We start from the raw sequence: 17,730 nt of genomic DNA on the forward strand, positions 1-17,730 counted from the left end.
ACATACATCAATTCATATATCTTAAAACAATTATGCTACATTTTCGGTTTCCAAATAGTTTATCGCGTTATAGATCTTTATATTTTTAATCAATGATTAAAGATTGAAGAAATATTGTCTGTTTTTCAATCTCTGACCAGCGTGTTTCTATTTTACGTTCAACATCCGAAAGAATTGATTGTTCAACCTCCTTTTTAATGAATTCTTTTATCTAAAAAAGATTATTTTAAGTTATCATCAGTAAATGATTTCGTAAATGTTATCGCATTATTATACAATCAAAGTTTCATTATTGACAGAATTATAAAACAAAATATGTAGAAGATTGTATATAAAATATATAACATATACAAATTGTGTGTTTTATTCGTTGTTACAAACTTCTGTGGTAGGTACGAGAGCTAATATTGAACATTTTTTGATAATAAACTTATATTCGCAAATGTATAGTTTCAATGCGATAGCAAATAAAAAAATAATACTTTCAGTCTAGCGTTTTAATGAAGACAACCTATCAAACGTTGCGTGGTAGGTGCATACTAAAGTCCTGCACGGGCTGTCGATTTATGAGACCTATTTTCCTATACACTGATTGAGCGGCAAAGGAAGTGCAATAGAAGTGTTTTGTTATATTTTTATTTTTAAATTATTGTTTTGTTCTTTTTTTTTTCAAAAAATGTTTCAAACAACAATTGCTCAAAATGAGCTAATTTATCGTTGTATGCATGGCAATGTCGGACTATGTTTCTGTTGATTCTATCAAAAATTTAACATCTCTAGCAAGGCTCTGAACAATATGAAAGTATTATTTTCGGATCGTGTTAAAATTATGAATTTGCAAACGTACGTTTACTATCAAAAAATTCAATTTTAGCACTTCTACCTAGCAAAAATGTGTGTAACATCGATCTTCAAACAACATATTGTAAAAAATAAATTTTATAATAAAAATTTAACGATAAATATCGAACTTTGATTCATTAAAATTACCTCGCCCAATTGTTCCTCAGAATACACATTGTTAATTATAACAATTAATACCGCCACCTCATTGATTTTCCTATCAGAACAAAATAGTATATTTATAATTAATATGTACAGTAAACTTTCGTAGCTATGTACTTTGAATTATGAAATATGAATTGTTACCCGTAATAAATTATAAATTTTCTGATATATTTTAATATATCTTTAAGCATATATTTAGTATTTTTGGCAAGATTAAAAAGAAAAATATTACCACATAAGGTTTCAGTTTTCTCTACCGATTTGGATTGATTATAAGATAGAAAATTGTTCATAAAATTATGTCGAAATGTTTCAAAACTAGCTGGTAATTTTTCCTCTATATAATTGAATATAATTATAAAACTTTCACTGTAAGCTAAACACTCTAAAATTGTGTAATCAATCTCTTTCATGGAAAAATTAAAACTTTTAATCCATATATTATGATCTGGCGTTTTCAAACCATTACAATATGTCCACCTCTTCCATCCAGGCGAAAGTCTACAGAAGAAAATTCAGAAAATAAGTAAAAATATTCTAGCGAAATTGTGCTAATTGTTTTAGTATTACATAAATAATTTTTGACGCAAATCATAATTAATTTCTCAATCATGCACATATAAAAAATACCTCTATAAAAAATCAAGTATTATAAGAAGAATTACTTGTTTCTTATAGGATTTATCAGATTCCATTTCAATTGTTCATATGCCGTCTCTTTGCATATGTAATCATTCATAAGACATTTCCACTTTGCGAGTTCTTGCTTTAAATCATTCAGTATGCTCATCATAGCTATCTTTGCTGAACAAATTCCATTCTAATTCAAGCGGCTTTCGCACTTCCTAAAATAGCATCATTTTATTTAAATTTTTTTCATATCTTCTTTTTTCGATGTTATATATAAATATGTCTTAAATGTACATATTACGTACAAATATCGGTTTTAAAAATTTCAAATTTGTAAATACTCATTTCTTATAAAACAGATATTTACAAATAGATTAATATGTGTTATATAGAATGTGATAAAATTAAAAATTTAAGTCAATTTGTATAAAATATTTTATGAAGTTTCTAATATCGCCACAAATATTTTATAACCGAAGAAAATTAATATAAAGCAAATAATTGTAATTGTATTCTATAATTTTCTAAAATTAAGTATAATTTATATTATTTATACTCTAAATTTCACAATATTAATATTACAAGGAAATAGCAATTCGAAAAATTCAAAATTTAAAAAATGTAATTATTAATTATTTATTTTCTAACGACATTCCGAACATTGAAAAGGAAATCGTGAAAAGATCGAAACGTACGTATGTATTATTTTCTTTTTTCAATCGAATCAATTTTTTGAGACATATTTTTGTATATTTATACCTAACTGATTATTAATATATTATGTCTCTTAGAGCTTTTATTATTATTTCTATGTTCTTTACGCTCTAACATCCTGCGCCACGGTCTTCCTTTTTATTACGTTTTGTAATTATTAAATTTAAAAACTAAGCGTCTCTTGAATTTAAATTTTTGAGTTTTGTTAGCGAAGAAGAAACTATATCATTAAGTTCATTTTTTTCAATTCTCTACATGAATCTAATTTTTAAAAATTTATTTCACTATCGGTATATCGATATATGAAATCACGATTATGATTTGTATTATGCATTGGCTCAATAGAAAATTTCTAGATTTTGTGTTTACCTTGAATTGAGGATAAAATTCAAAGAATGCGAAAATATTCGACATAAATTCAAAAGCTTTGATCATAGGATACCATGCTATATAATCTTCCTCTTTTCGCAAATAATTAACGAGTTCCCAAAATACGGAGAATTCAAGTTTCTTCTCTATCGCAAAATGAAATGCGTCATCGATGATTTGCGCTCGATTGAGAACATGTATATTTCTGTATTCTTCAGAATTTAAATATCGCGCAATTTTTCGCCAATTCTCAGTTTCATAATTGACACGATAGTATCCTATTATAAAACAAATTGCTTTTATCGATTATTAGGTACTTTGAAATTACATATATTGATTTAACATATTTTAAAATGTTAAAGATATTTTGATATTAAATGTATTATTATATTTAAAGATGTTTTTGTTTTCTATTTATTTATTTACTATCTTTATATGTGTGTGTGTGTTAGATTTGACATGTTTCTTCACTGTTTTTAATTAAAACCTTACATATGATAATTCAATAAATTTGAAAAACTTTAATGCTAGAAATTTTGTTTGAACTTAAATTGGTTTGATTATTATCACAATGTTGAAATTATACATACAATATAATAGATAATAAAAAAGTTTATCATTCATTGTTTACCAGCTTGTTGTAAGTTTAAAATGATCCATTGATCTTTCTCAACAAAGAGTTCAATTTTTGAATTCGATGGTGTTAACCAAATATTTGACCAAGTTATGATAAAATTGGACTTTGATTCCGTAGTATAAGTAATAGGTATATAATATTGTTTCTCATCCAACTTGTTGTGAAATTGTGCTGATATAGTTACAATATTATTAGAATAATTTCGCCTCACCTCCAATGTGGGAAAACATGTCTGCATAACCCACGAATATACCATACTTTTTACATTAAACTGATACTTATAATCTAATTCATCTATGATGGTTTGTATAACATTCCATAAATTATCGGAAGTTGTTTCCAAAGGCTTAACATGTCTATAAGATTTAACATTGTGGCAATAATATTAAACATTGTGTATAATTGATCAGCATCGTAAAAGAAAATCATAATTTGCGTAATTTATAGTTACACATTTTAATGTTATAATGTAAGTTTCATAGAAATATAGAAATTTTTTAATTTTAAAATATAATTTAATATTTAATACACTCGTCAACAAAATTATTGCATAGGTAATTTAATGTCAAATTTTCGCAAAACTTCAAATAAGTATAACCGTCAAAAATGGTCACATTTGAAAATTTTTTTTTCATTATCTTTTTTCACTTTCATTTTCAAATTTTATACTATCCATACGTTTGTATGTTACTTGGTTTTTGAAATATTATATAATTTGCATTTGAAATATTACATAATTTGCATTACACAGTTTGTAATTTAAAAATGATTAAACTGTACTTTACTTCTTAAGAAAAACTCAAGTTGAAATTCATTCAAGAAACATTCATAAATAAAAATAACAGCGGAAATCTGAGACTCTTCAAATATGTATCTCTTTTAAACAATAAAGAAAGAAAACATATTGTCAAATTTATTATACAGGGTGATTCATTTTAATCTTAACAGAGAAATGTTTCGAAAATATGCAATTTTACAAAAAAACTTTCCAAATAAAAGTTGTATGGTATAGAGAGGGACGTACAATGGTAACCTTCATTTGACCTTGAGACGTCTACTAAGGTCAGATGAAGGTCAACTTAAGTTTTTTAAATGGAAGGCCCTATTATTTATTATTCATTCTTGTAGTTTATCTCGAGAGCTTTCCAAAATACTATAATAAAGTATTTCTTCATTAAGCAATTGTTTCGAAGAAAAAATATGTAAATTGCAATTAACAATTACATATTTTCTTAAATACAACCATGTTTTTCCTTTACACCAATTGATTCCTCTCATTATTTTGTACATAAAAGTATTAAGGTAAGATAATCGGAAAATAAATATTTTATTAGATATTTTATGGTTTATGTAAAATTAAGAAATTATTTCAAGCCTCATAACTCGAAAAGTACTCAATGAAGAAATACTTTATTATAGTGTTTTGGAAAGCTCTTGAGATAAGCTACAAGAATAAATAATAAAAAATAGGGACTTCTATTTAAAAAACTTAAGTTGACCTTCATCTGACCTTAAGTAGACATCTCAAGGTCAAATGAAAGTCACCATTGTACGTCACCCTCTATACCATACAACTTTTATTTGGAAAGTTTTTTTGTAAAATTGCATATTTTCGAAATATTTCTCTGTTAAGATTAAAATGAATCACCCTGTATATTTCGGTTTTCTTTTTTACTACGATGTATTTATATTATTATATTACAATATATTATACTCACTGGTTGTTCAAATATATGTTGATAGTTTTTGAAAATATACTACGCGACAATGTTCGTTCTAACATGCGCCATATGATGGAGCCTATAATGATACAAATAAAAAAATAATTTATAATATATTTAAAATGCTCCTATTGTGCATTGCTTATAAGTTCGTTACATAAATAAATCTGAAATTAAAATTAAGTAACAAAGTTTGCGTATTTGAACCTATCTAACAAAAGTTAAAAAAATATTTAGTATATTTCAATGAAAAACAAGCAAAAAAATATAATAATTATAACAGATAGAAAGTATAAACGATTAGATAAATTTGATAAATTTTATTTACCTCAAATTCTTTTTGGTCGTGATAGTGATAGCATTACATCATAAAAAAATAAAAGATATAAGAAAAAAGAGAGGTAAACAATACATATATAACATGATTAAAAATTAAAAAGGAAAAAAATAAAATAAGAAAAAGTGAAAACAGACATAAAAAAATGTACGATAATTTTTAATTATTTTGTTTATATATACTATATAACTAAGATATCGAATCGGCTGTTTATTAAAGGGAATGAGCGTTTGAATAAAAAAAATCAATCTTATCTGAATATCTTTTTGTTGACAAACTATTAATAGACGTATATCTACCATATACAGGCATTTCGATAAAACACCCATGAAAAAACAAGCTCAGCTGAGATGCATTCAGAATATGCCAATTGAGTAACATTAAGTTATCGAAACAATCAGTGCAATCATTTATAACTTTATGTAAAAATGTGAGACCAAAAAGAAAGTCTTCTATTATGTAGATATAGCATTCAATTTAGTTCATTATAGGCATAATCATGACAAGTGCCATGATGCCCATAAACGTATTTAAAAAAAAAAAACATATTTTATGCAAGATATTGAACACATTCTCAATCAAAATGCTATACTGATAAGAAAATTATAATAGAAGTAAACTTTATGGAAATGAATTACCGCACAATAAAATAATTGAATAATATTGACATTAATGAACTATTTACATATTCAAAAAATAAAGCCTAGTTTCTGAAATACAGTAATTACAATTGTTCGAATATGTGTAGGAAGAATCTGTTTATATTTAAATATATTTAAATTTAATAAATTAAATCATTATACAAAATCATATTTATGTCTTTTCATATTTTTCGCAATTGTAACATGTGCAATTGTAACATGTTATAATTGGAAACAATATAAGGAAATAGGTCTTAAGATTTTGATATTATTTTCTTATTGTCATAGCAAGAATTAATTTGTAATAAAATATTATAATAAAATAATAATAAATAAGTAAATAATATAAATAAATAGTAAATAAATAAGTTGCAAATTACAAATAACTTTGTTTATAATTGATTCTTCTGATATTCATTCTTCTTTATGATATTGATTTCTTTATGATATTGAATTATAGCTTATTTGTTTATTTATACAATGTTATATGTACATACCTTTAACACGAGAAAGAAAAATGTATAGATAATTTTTAATATCGTCTTCATATTCTATAGAACTTAAATTGACATAAGTATTGAGATCAAGTAATTCATGTTAAATTTGAACTATAAACAAATTCATCATCCGAAAATCTGGCACAGTCTAGAAGTATAATTCGAGTAAAATTAATCGAGAAAAAGAAGTTGTTAAGACACATATAAAAAATTATAATCAATCGATGCTAAACATAATTTTATATATTTTGTACATTATAAAGTTTGAAACTATAGCAAAGCGTGTTTTTATATTTAAGTGTGTCATGGTCATAGACGTAGAATACATAGACTTCGCGTTTGGCTAAAAAGTTGAACAAATTTGAGAAGGAGATAACATGGTTTCGAGGTATGAGTTTCTCTATCTATCAATAACAAGAGTGGGGCAAAAATTTAATATGGTACGATAACACTACATTTGACATATGTCTTGATCGATTTCTCTCCCCCATCACGCGTCGTTAGACAAAGAAGAAACTGTCATAAAAATAAACTCTCTCTTTCTAAAATTTGACGTTGCCAAAACAATGGAGAGAGTGGGAATGCGTAGTCTATATATTATACGTCTATGGTCATGGTTTAAAAAAAGTAAATGTTCTTATAACTACATAAAAAATAAATTTATAAGATTTTTGTTTAATAATTTTAGGTTAGAAATTCCTCTTTAATAATTTTAACAATTAAGGATTAAAAGGCTTTATATAAATAACAATATGAATAACACAAATTTAAATTTCACAGCAAAGAAGAGCCAGACGCGTATAGTGTTATATATGATAGTATATTATATATGATAATTTTTTGAAAATTAATTTTTCGATGAAATTGATTAATTGTATATGGCGCACAAATTTTTCTTGATCCATATACCAAATGTACAATTAAGTTTTAAAAAAAATCCGAGATTTTTCATAAATCCCTCTTTACACTTCTAAGGAAACATCGGGGAGAAAAATTACTGGGCGAAGTTGGATCGAGAATCGAACCCGAATTTTTCGCTTCTCGGACGATTGCTCTTACCCCCGACTAAGCTATTCAGACTTTATACTTCTACCTCGATATTTCTCATTTTGCTTACAAATATCTATTACTAATAATTATTAACACCATGTTTCGGCCAAGCGTATGGCGCACTCCTATTCGCGTCTGACTCCTATTTGTTATAAAATTAAAATTTGTGTTAATAATGTTAGTTTTGGTAAAACTTTAGAAAAAGACACCAGGGTCGAATCGTCTTGACCTTGACATATGTTGTCAAGGTTACTGTCCTGAGTAACATTCGAAAGATTTTACTCGTTGCTTATTAAAAAGTTATTAACAATAGCGTATATACAACATAGAAAATTAAAATAACCTTGACTTTCTTAGAAGTCAAATCAACATTGCTTAGGAATTCATGTAGTCGCATGTTGCATATAATTCGTGGAAATTCTTTTTGTTAATAACTTTTTAATAAACAATGAGCGACGACTAAAATCTTTTGAATGTTACTCAAGACAGTGACTTTGACAACATATGGCAAGGCCAAGACGATTCGAGTCTGGTGTCTTTCTCTAAAGTTTTACATTCGAATTAGCATATTTTTCAATTGAAAAAATATCCAAAAAAATTTACGCAAATATTTAAGAATTTTCTGTATACATTGTTGTACTATTAATTACTTTGACTGCATTTTCAAAAATAGAATTAAAGATAAAATTACCTCATCGATAATATATACTTGGAAAAATACATTAAAGCCTTCATTTAACCATACAGGAAACCAATAAAATGGATTGAACAGATTGCCAACATATTTTTGTATCATCTTACGTACTACTGAGGGTGCAATTATCATTTTGCGTGCTATAGTATCCAATTCTTCATTATACATGATATCTGTTTCTCTAAAAATTATTATACTAATATGTATGCTGTATGAATGTATGAAAAATTTTAGATATATTAATATAAATTTTTATTTAAATACATTAGATTATTATTAAATTATTATATAATATATATCTATTTTTAATTATATGTGTATATTACCTGTGAAAGACGAATCCCAAAATATGTTTGACTTCATCTTGTAAATTCGGGATTGCGATATGATCTACTTTGCTCTCAGATAAAACAGTAGTCCACTCAAGGAAACTCTTCGAATTATTCCAATAATTTCTCAAGTACATAGTAATACTTTTAATAATATATGACGCAAATTTTATATACGGTATCAATTGCGGTCTGCACCACATGCTAATGGTATCAGTCATTTTGAATCGATGAAAATCAAACACCACAAATGCTATATTATTTATAGAATTCAAAACAGTTTTGTTAAAATGTGTCCATGTTTCATCATATAACAGTTCAGACGATTCTCCTATCGGCATATTCGACAAAGCTTTATAAATTCGATGATGCTTTATGGAAATATCAAAAGTAATTTTTGATTTTGACTTGTTCCAAAACGGAAATAATTGCTGCTCTCTTGTTGGGATACCCATTATGATTAACAACCTGCTACATTTTAACGATTTGTAAATAATTACTAATGTTAGACAATTATAAGCGTAAATACAAAAATATACACAATTTGTTTTTGATATTTTAATATATTCTTCTACCTACTTTTTATCTCCATTTTCGTTCATGTACGGAATTCCGAAAAACTCTCTTACTATATTAATCGGAATTTTGAACCATATATACAGATTGTATGTTCCTGGCAATATGGTAGCATTGAAATGGTAGATAACAATATTGGTTTCATAATGTGTTCTTGTTGATAATAGTTCAGAAATGTTTCCACTGGGAATTTGCTTTAATTCCGAACTCATTAATGATATCGATTTTATTATTGAATTCGATAGATGAAAATTTATAAATTGTGTTGCATATTTGATATAAATAGTGATTACATATTCTCCCGCCAAGATATTGTGGGTAAAATTTAACTTTATATTATAATGCAATGGAAATATATTGTCTAACAAATGTTTGTAATTTAACGCATTGCATTGCACGATATCCGATTCTTTATCGGTATGATCCTTCATTGCTATTGCAGCAATGTATATTATACTACTACTCAAGAATAGTTTTAATAATCTCATGTTAAATTTCTTTCAGGTATCTATATAAATCATTTCTGTTATTAGAAACATATATACAAGAAATATATACAAACGTAATGTTAAATACAAATACAAATATGATAGAATTTAAAAATATAAACTTATTGAAGAACGTACTTATGTAATTCTGAAAAGGAGAAAACACATTAATCATAATTTTTATTTCTCTAAAATTCAATTACTTTGAAGATTTCTTCTTACATATTTTTATGTTTTGCGTTTTATAGCAACTGACTTCTGTACGTGATGAACTTTGTGTATTTACTAACATGTTACTTTCAAAGTGTGTTTGTTTCTTTCAACCTTAAGAGAGTGATGTATTAAAATCGAACGAAGAATAAACGAACAATAAACCGATATTAAATTTATTAAAAGTTTTGTTGATATAATTATTCGGATCAAACTTTTAACATAAAAATGTTAAAAATCACTTTGTTAGCATTTGTCATAGAATAAATTTATTCGAATAAAATATTAACCTATCCCACATTCTTCATTCTTATTCGTTATATATATTTAAATTACATATCATATTCTATTTATATAACTTTTTTTAGCGTATATTTATTATTAACTTTACAAACTATATATTCTAAATATTTATTAAAAAAATTTTGTTTTAAAACAAAATATAAATAGTATTAAATATTTTTAAGATAATTTAATAGAGACAATGAAAGGTAGAACATACACATATTTTATAACGTCAAAAAAGTTGCCTGTATTTTACATTTTCTCTATTTTAAGTCAAATTATGCCGTTACATGTCTAAATATATTGTTAGCTAGCATATATGCAAGGAATGAAAATAGTATTTGCAATAAATAAATATATTCAACCGAAAGTAGAAATGTCTCTTTTAAGAAATAAAATAGTTGATTGTTATTTCACACATTCTTACTCCATATGCATACATCCAAAAAAAAGAAATGTTGAAGTGGAATATTTTATTGAATATTTAATTCATGTCTTACCCTATTTGTTGAACTCACAACTATAGGTTTAATATCAAAGGCATGAACAGTCAATCTGCGATCTTATAGCTTCAAGAGACTACCATAAACTGACGGCGCTCTCATGTTATAGATACGGCATACCAGATAATAAACAGGTAAGGTACGTAGTATTATATAGATATCGCCTTGATTATTCATAACACAGAAGTATGTCATCGATGGAAGTCAATACGTATATATTTATTTAGTCTTTGTATTCTTTTATATTCCTTGTTTTTATATTTAAAACTTCCCTTTGTAAGGACAATTTTTCTGGGAAAACATTCGCAAGAGAGAATTAAAATTGAGAAGATTCTTCCCTAAATATATATAAGATAAAGATATTTTGTATATTATATTATATTTTTTTCATAAAAAAGTATTTTTTCTTCAAGAGCTTATTGTATAAAATAAATAAAAGAGACTTGCCTATATCGTATCACTTGAGATATTTTATGTTATACTTTCTATTTGGCACTAATCCTATACAAGTGCGGCGATGTCTAATATTGTTTTTTACTTTGCTTATAACGTTTGTGAATAATAATTTCTATTTATTGTTCTAATATTATGAGCAATAAACGGAATAACTTGCGTTGATATTGCGTATTGATATTGTATTTGCTAGAGGCAATGTTTCTTCATGACAAAGAAGAAAAAAATGTTAATTTACATTTCTTCGCTACATTTTGAGATAATTTTCTTATTTCAGAAATTTCAGTAACACATTTGTTATATGTGTTCCAATTCGATTAATTTTGATTGAAGAAAAAATTGTTATTATTAATAAGATTATTAAGATTAAACTTTTCATATAATGTTAATACTTTCTAATGTTACGTATAAACATACATGAATACAAACTCCATTCAAGGATTCGAAAAGCATAATTATTTATCTATTTCTCATTCTCAATTCAAATTAAAAATTGAAATAGTAAATATTAATAAGTCGTATTATACATATATAATAAGTTTTATTTCTTATACATATTTCAAATTTAATACATATTTGATATTACGTAATTTGTGTATTTTGATATAATATATTTTAATATATGTAAATTTTAATATTTAATAGAAAGTTGTATATTTAAATAAAGTTAATATCATATATGTACACATATACATATATATATACAGGGCGATCCTGAAAAACGATCCGTCTATAAAATGACATATTCCTGACACCATTCTAAGACAATTTTTCCTTTACCAAAATTTGATTTGAAGCGTAGTTTTTGAATTATGAGCAAAAATAGTTAGTAAATCACGCGTCGAGTACAGAAGGCAGGCAGGAGCGGCGCGGCGTGCCGCGAGCGCGGGCGCAGCTGACCGCCCGACGGGTGATTATCACCGCATGAGTCGCTAACTATTTTATCTTATAACATAAAATTATGCTTTAAATAAAATTTTGGTAAAGAAGAAAATGTCTTAGAATTACGTCAGAAATACGTGTTGCTTAAAATAACGTTATTTTAATAATGAAAAGTTGTTCCGGATCGCCGGCCGTCCGACGTTGCAATCAGCTGATTGCTACACGCGATGTGTGTATGGCGGAGTGTGTGCGTAAGAGAGAGAGAGAAAGAGAGAGAAAGAGGGAGAGAGGGAGGGTAGGAGGGACAGACATTCATACACACGCACGCACTTTTTTTCTCGCTCTCTTTCTCTCTTTTACGCAACACTCATACACTCTCTCATTCAGTCTCACTCACACTCTCTCGGTCACTCACTCACTCACTCACCTGCTTACTCACTTGCTCATTCACCTTGTAGCAGCGTAGCGAATCTTCATGCTATGTATTGTTGTATCTGCTGCACGGTTATGATTGCTAGAGATGCGCGACACATTGAAATTTTTTCGATTATTAGTCTCACACTCGATTGACACAATACAGATTACGCGATAACGAGTTTACTGTTTATTCACTCACTATTGATTTATCGATACCAAAAATTACTTTCAAAGAAACGCGAATGCAAACAGCACATGACTCGACGCGAAGCGACGGACCGCGGAGACTGCGCGACCACAAGAGTTATGTTGCCAGAAACGCGACACGCGACATCTAACAAACGACTTGCGCGTGGCGCGTGATTAACGCGAGATAAGACGAACGATCGGCTAAAACCTTCGCATTGCGAATGCGGTAGAAAACATGAAACGTATAATGACATACTTACAAAATTAATTATTTATTATAAATAATAACTATTAATAATTTCAAATTATAATAAATAATTATTATTTTAAAAAGCATGTGTTATACGTTATTACGTTTTCGAAATTATTGCATTCACGATGCGAAGATTTAAGTCAATCGCAAGAATAATGTAATTAAAATTACATTTGGAAAAATTTATTTTTATTCTGCTCACAATGAAATGTTCCAACGTGAAAATGTATTGGTCGCTCTGAAAAGAGCGGATTGACTAAAAAAAATTTTAAAGCAGATGCTCAAAATGCCCGCCATCCATCCTAATGCAAGCTCTCATGCGTTTTAATAAGTTTCTTTCGACGTTTTCCATTATTTCTTCGTCAATATTCCAAATAGCGAATCGTAATCTTGTCTCCAGATCTTCAATATCTTCGGGAAGCGTTTTATAAATTACTTCCTTGCAGTATCCCCATAAGAAAAAATCTAGAGGATTGAGATCCGGAGATCTTGCGGGCCAACGTATCGGGCCGTACCGACCCATCCAGCGTCCGGGAAAATTCTCGTTTAAGTAATTCGTAACGATCCTGGCGTTGTGTGGCCCAGCACCGTCTTGTTGGAAGATAATATCGTTTCTTTCAAATAATGGCACATCTTCTAAGAAATGTGGTAGATTTTCTGTTAATAAATCGACGTAGATTCTTCCAGTTAAAATATCTGGAAGAATAACTGGACCAAGTATTTCAGTGCCCATTATTCCAGCCCATACATTAATCTTCCAACGAGTTTGAAAATTTCGAAATCGCGTGACTCTGGGATTTTCTTCGCTCCAAAAGTGCATATTATGCACATTAAAAATTCCTTCTTGTGTGAATAGCGATTCATCGCTGAATATCACACGAGAGGAATATCTGGGATCTCGATCGACGTTTCGCAGAAAATTTTCGCAAAACGTTCGTCTTGATAATCGCAGGCTTATTGATTGCATCATCGATCGTGCGTCTAATTTATACGATCTTCGCTGGGGGTCTATGCCCCTCCTCGCCTCCCGCGACCAATCACTAATTAGCGTCCGCTACATTCGCGATTGGTCGCGGGAGGCGAGGAGGGGCATAGACCCCCAGCGAAGATCGTATAAATTAGACGCACGATCGATGATGCAATCAATAAGCCTGCGATTATCAGCGATTATCAATAAGCGCGAAGAAGATATGGCAGCGTACACAAGTCAAGAATATTATGACATGCTGATGGCACTTGGCGAGTGTCACGGGCAGCAAAACCCTGCTGCAAGAAGATACGCCGAATTATATCCAAACCGAAGACATCCATCGGGTCGCGTCATACTTAGAGCAGCTCAAAGACTGTATGATACTGGCAGTGTCCTGCCGAACAAACACGACGCTGGGAGAAATCGCGATGTTAGAAATGTACGGAACACGGAGAGAGTTATACGTACTTTTGAGGATAATCCCGAAACAAGTATTCGGGTAGTTGCTCGAGAACACGATTTATCCTATACAACCGTACAAAGAATATTAAAAGAAGAAAAGTTGCACGCGTTTCATTATACACGCGTGCAGCATTTACGACCAGCAGATTACCCTGCAAGACGAACGTTTTGCGAAAATTTTCTGCGAAACGTCGATCGAGATCCCAGATATTCCTCTCGTGTGATATTCAGCGATGAATCGCTATTCACACAAGAAGGAATTTTTAATGTGCATAATATGCACTTTTGGAGCGAAGAAAATCCCAGAGTCACGCGATTTCGAAATTTTCAAACTCGTTGGAAGATTAATGTATGGGCTGGAATAATGGGCACTGAAATACTTGGTCCAGTTATTCTTCCAGATATTTTAACTGGAAGAATCTACGTCGATTTATTAACAGAAATTCTACCACATTTCTTAGAAGATGTGCCATTATTTGAAAGAAACGATATTATCTTCCAACAAGACGGTGCTGGGCCACACAACGCCAGGATCGTTACGAATTACTTAAACGAGAATTTTCCCGGACGCTGGATGGGTCGGTACGGCCCGATACGTTGGCCCGCAAGATCTCCGGATCTCAATCCTCTAGATTTTTTCTTATGGGGATACTGCAAGGAAGTAATTTATAAAACGCTTCCCGAAGATATTGAAGATCTGGAGACAAGATTACGATTCGCTATTTGGAATATTGACGAAGAAATAATGGAAAACGTCGAAAGAAACTTATTAAAACGCATGAGAGCTTGCATTAGGATGGATGGCGGGCATTTTGAGCATCTGCTTTAAAATTTTTTTTAGTCAATCCGCTCTTTTCAGAGCGACCAATACATTTTCACGTTGGAACATTTCATTGTGAGCAGAATAAAAATAAATTTTTCCAAATGTAATTTTAATTACATTATTCTTGCGATTGACTTAAATCTTCGCATCGTGAATGCAATAATTTCGAAAACGTAATAACGTATAACACATGCTTTTTAAAATAATAATTATTTATTATAATTTGAAATTATTAATAGTTATTATTTATAATAAATAATTAATTTTGTAAGTATGTCATTATACGTTTCATGTTTTCTACCGCATTCGCAATGCGAAGGTTTTAGCCGATCGTTCGTCTTATCTCGCGTCAATCACGCGCCACGCGCAAGTCGTTTGTTAGATGTCGCGTGTCGCGTTTCTGGCAACATAACTCTTGTGGTCGCGCAGTCTCCGCGGTCCGTCGCTTCGCGTCGAGTCATGTGCTGTTTGCATTCGCGTTTCTTTGAAAGTAATTTTTGGTATCGATAAATCAATAGTGAGTGAATAAACAGTAAACTCGTTATCGCGTAATCTGTATTGTGTCAATCGAGTGTGAGACTAATAATCGAAAAAATTTCAATGTGTCGCGCATCTCTAGCAATCATAACCGTGCAGCAGATACAACAATACATAGCATGAAGATTCGCTACGCTGCTACAAGGTGAATGAGCAAGTGAGTAAGCAGGTGAGTGAGTGAGTGAGTGACCGAGAGAGTGTGAGTGAGACTGAATGAGAGAGTGTATGAGTGTTGCGTAAAAGAGAGAAAGAGAGCGAGAAAAAAAGTGCGTGCGTGTGTATGAATGTCTGTCCCTCCTACCCTCCCTCTCTCCCTCTTTCTCTCTCTTTCTCTCTCTCTCTTACGCACACACTCCGCCATACACACATCGCGTGTAGCAATCAGCTGATTGCAACGTCGGACGGCCGGCGATCCGGAACAACTTTTCATTATTAAAATAACGTTATTTTAAGCAACACGTATTTCTGACGTAATTCTAAGACATTTTCTTCTTTACCAAAATTTTATTTAAAGCATAATTTTATGTTATAAGATAAAATAGTTAGCGACTCATGCGGTGATAATCACCCGTCGGGCGGTCAGCTGCGCCCGCGCTCGCGGTACGCCGCGCCGCTCCTGCCTGCCTTCTGTACTCGACGCGTGATTTACTAACTATTTTTGCTCATAATTCAAAAACTACGCTTCAAATCAAATTTTGGTAAAGGAAAAATTGTCTTAGAATGGTGTCAGGAATATGTCATTTTATAGACGGATCGTTTTTCAGGATCGCCCTGTATATATATATATATATATATATATATATATATATATATATATATATACATGTATATGTATATATATATATTATATATATATATATATATATATATATATAATATATGTACATATATATACACATATATGTGTGAGTGTGTGTGTAAATTAATAAATTTGTAAATTAACAAACATTCATGCTGTGGTTTGGAAGCAATTCGACGCATTATAGATCTTTATGTTTTCAATCGATGAATAAAGATTCAAGAAAGTATCTCTGTCTTATGGATCTCTAACAAGCGTGTGTGTGTTATTAGCTTGCATTCAACCAGGAACGAATTCGTTCTTCAACCTCAGTATTAATGAAATATTGTATCTAAAGAAAATTATTTTAGCAATTATCATGAATAAATGATTTCGTAATTGTTGCATTATTATGCAAGCAGAATCTCATTATTTACATAATTATAAAAGAATATACGCAGAAAATTATTTATAAAATATATAACATATACACAGAGTTTCATGGTATCTTATCAATTGCTATGCCATAAGGGCTAAAATTAAACATTTATTTGACAATAAACTTATGTTTGCAAATTTATAGTTTGAATACCATAACAAATAAATGATACTTTCATTCTAGTGTCTTGATGAAGACAACGCTACTGCATGGTACGTGCATATTAGAGTCCTGCACCGGCGATGGGCTAGTCTATTTGGGACCTTCTTTCTTACTCGCTGAGCGGTAGAGGAACTGCAAGAAATGTTTTTTCTATGTCTTCTTTTAATTATTATTTTGGTTTATTTAAAAAAATATTACAATAACTATCCAAACTGATTTACTTCATCGTTGCATGTACGATAACGACCATCAATTTCTGTTAATTCTATCAAAAATCTAGCACTTCTATCAAGGCATTAATATATGCAAAGTATCATTTTTGTATTGTCACGTTGAAATTACGAATTTGCGAACATAAATATATTGTCAAAAAATACTCAATTTTAGCATATCCATCTATTCCATAAGAATTTATAACATCGACCTTGAAACACCGTGTATTGTAAGAAATAAACGTTATAATAAATTTTTAACAAATAAATACGTATATATATATATATATATATATATATATATATATATATATAATTCTGATTCATTAAAATTAAACGTTCAAATCTCCCTTACAACACATATTGTTAATTATAACAGTTAATGCTACAATCTTATCAACAGGCTTATAAAAACAAAATAGTAAATACATAATTGATACAAATAATAAACTTTCGAGTTTGAA

At 29.4% G+C, this 17,730-nt stretch overlaps 1 pseudogene; it reads right to left on the reverse strand.

Annotated features, from left to right (window-relative positions):
- Nucleotides 1–9,699, reverse strand: LOC145973622 (aminopeptidase N-like; annotated as a pseudogene).
- Between the last annotated feature and the right edge of the window lie 8,031 nt (nucleotides 9,700–17,730).

The sequence above is a fragment of the Camponotus vicinus genome, unplaced genomic scaffold (assembly GCF_025532165.1).
Source record: "Camponotus vicinus isolate PSW18456_S1 unplaced genomic scaffold, iyCamVici1.0 SCAF_6, whole genome shotgun sequence".
Taxonomy (NCBI): Eukaryota; Metazoa; Arthropoda; class Insecta; order Hymenoptera; family Formicidae; genus Camponotus; species Camponotus vicinus.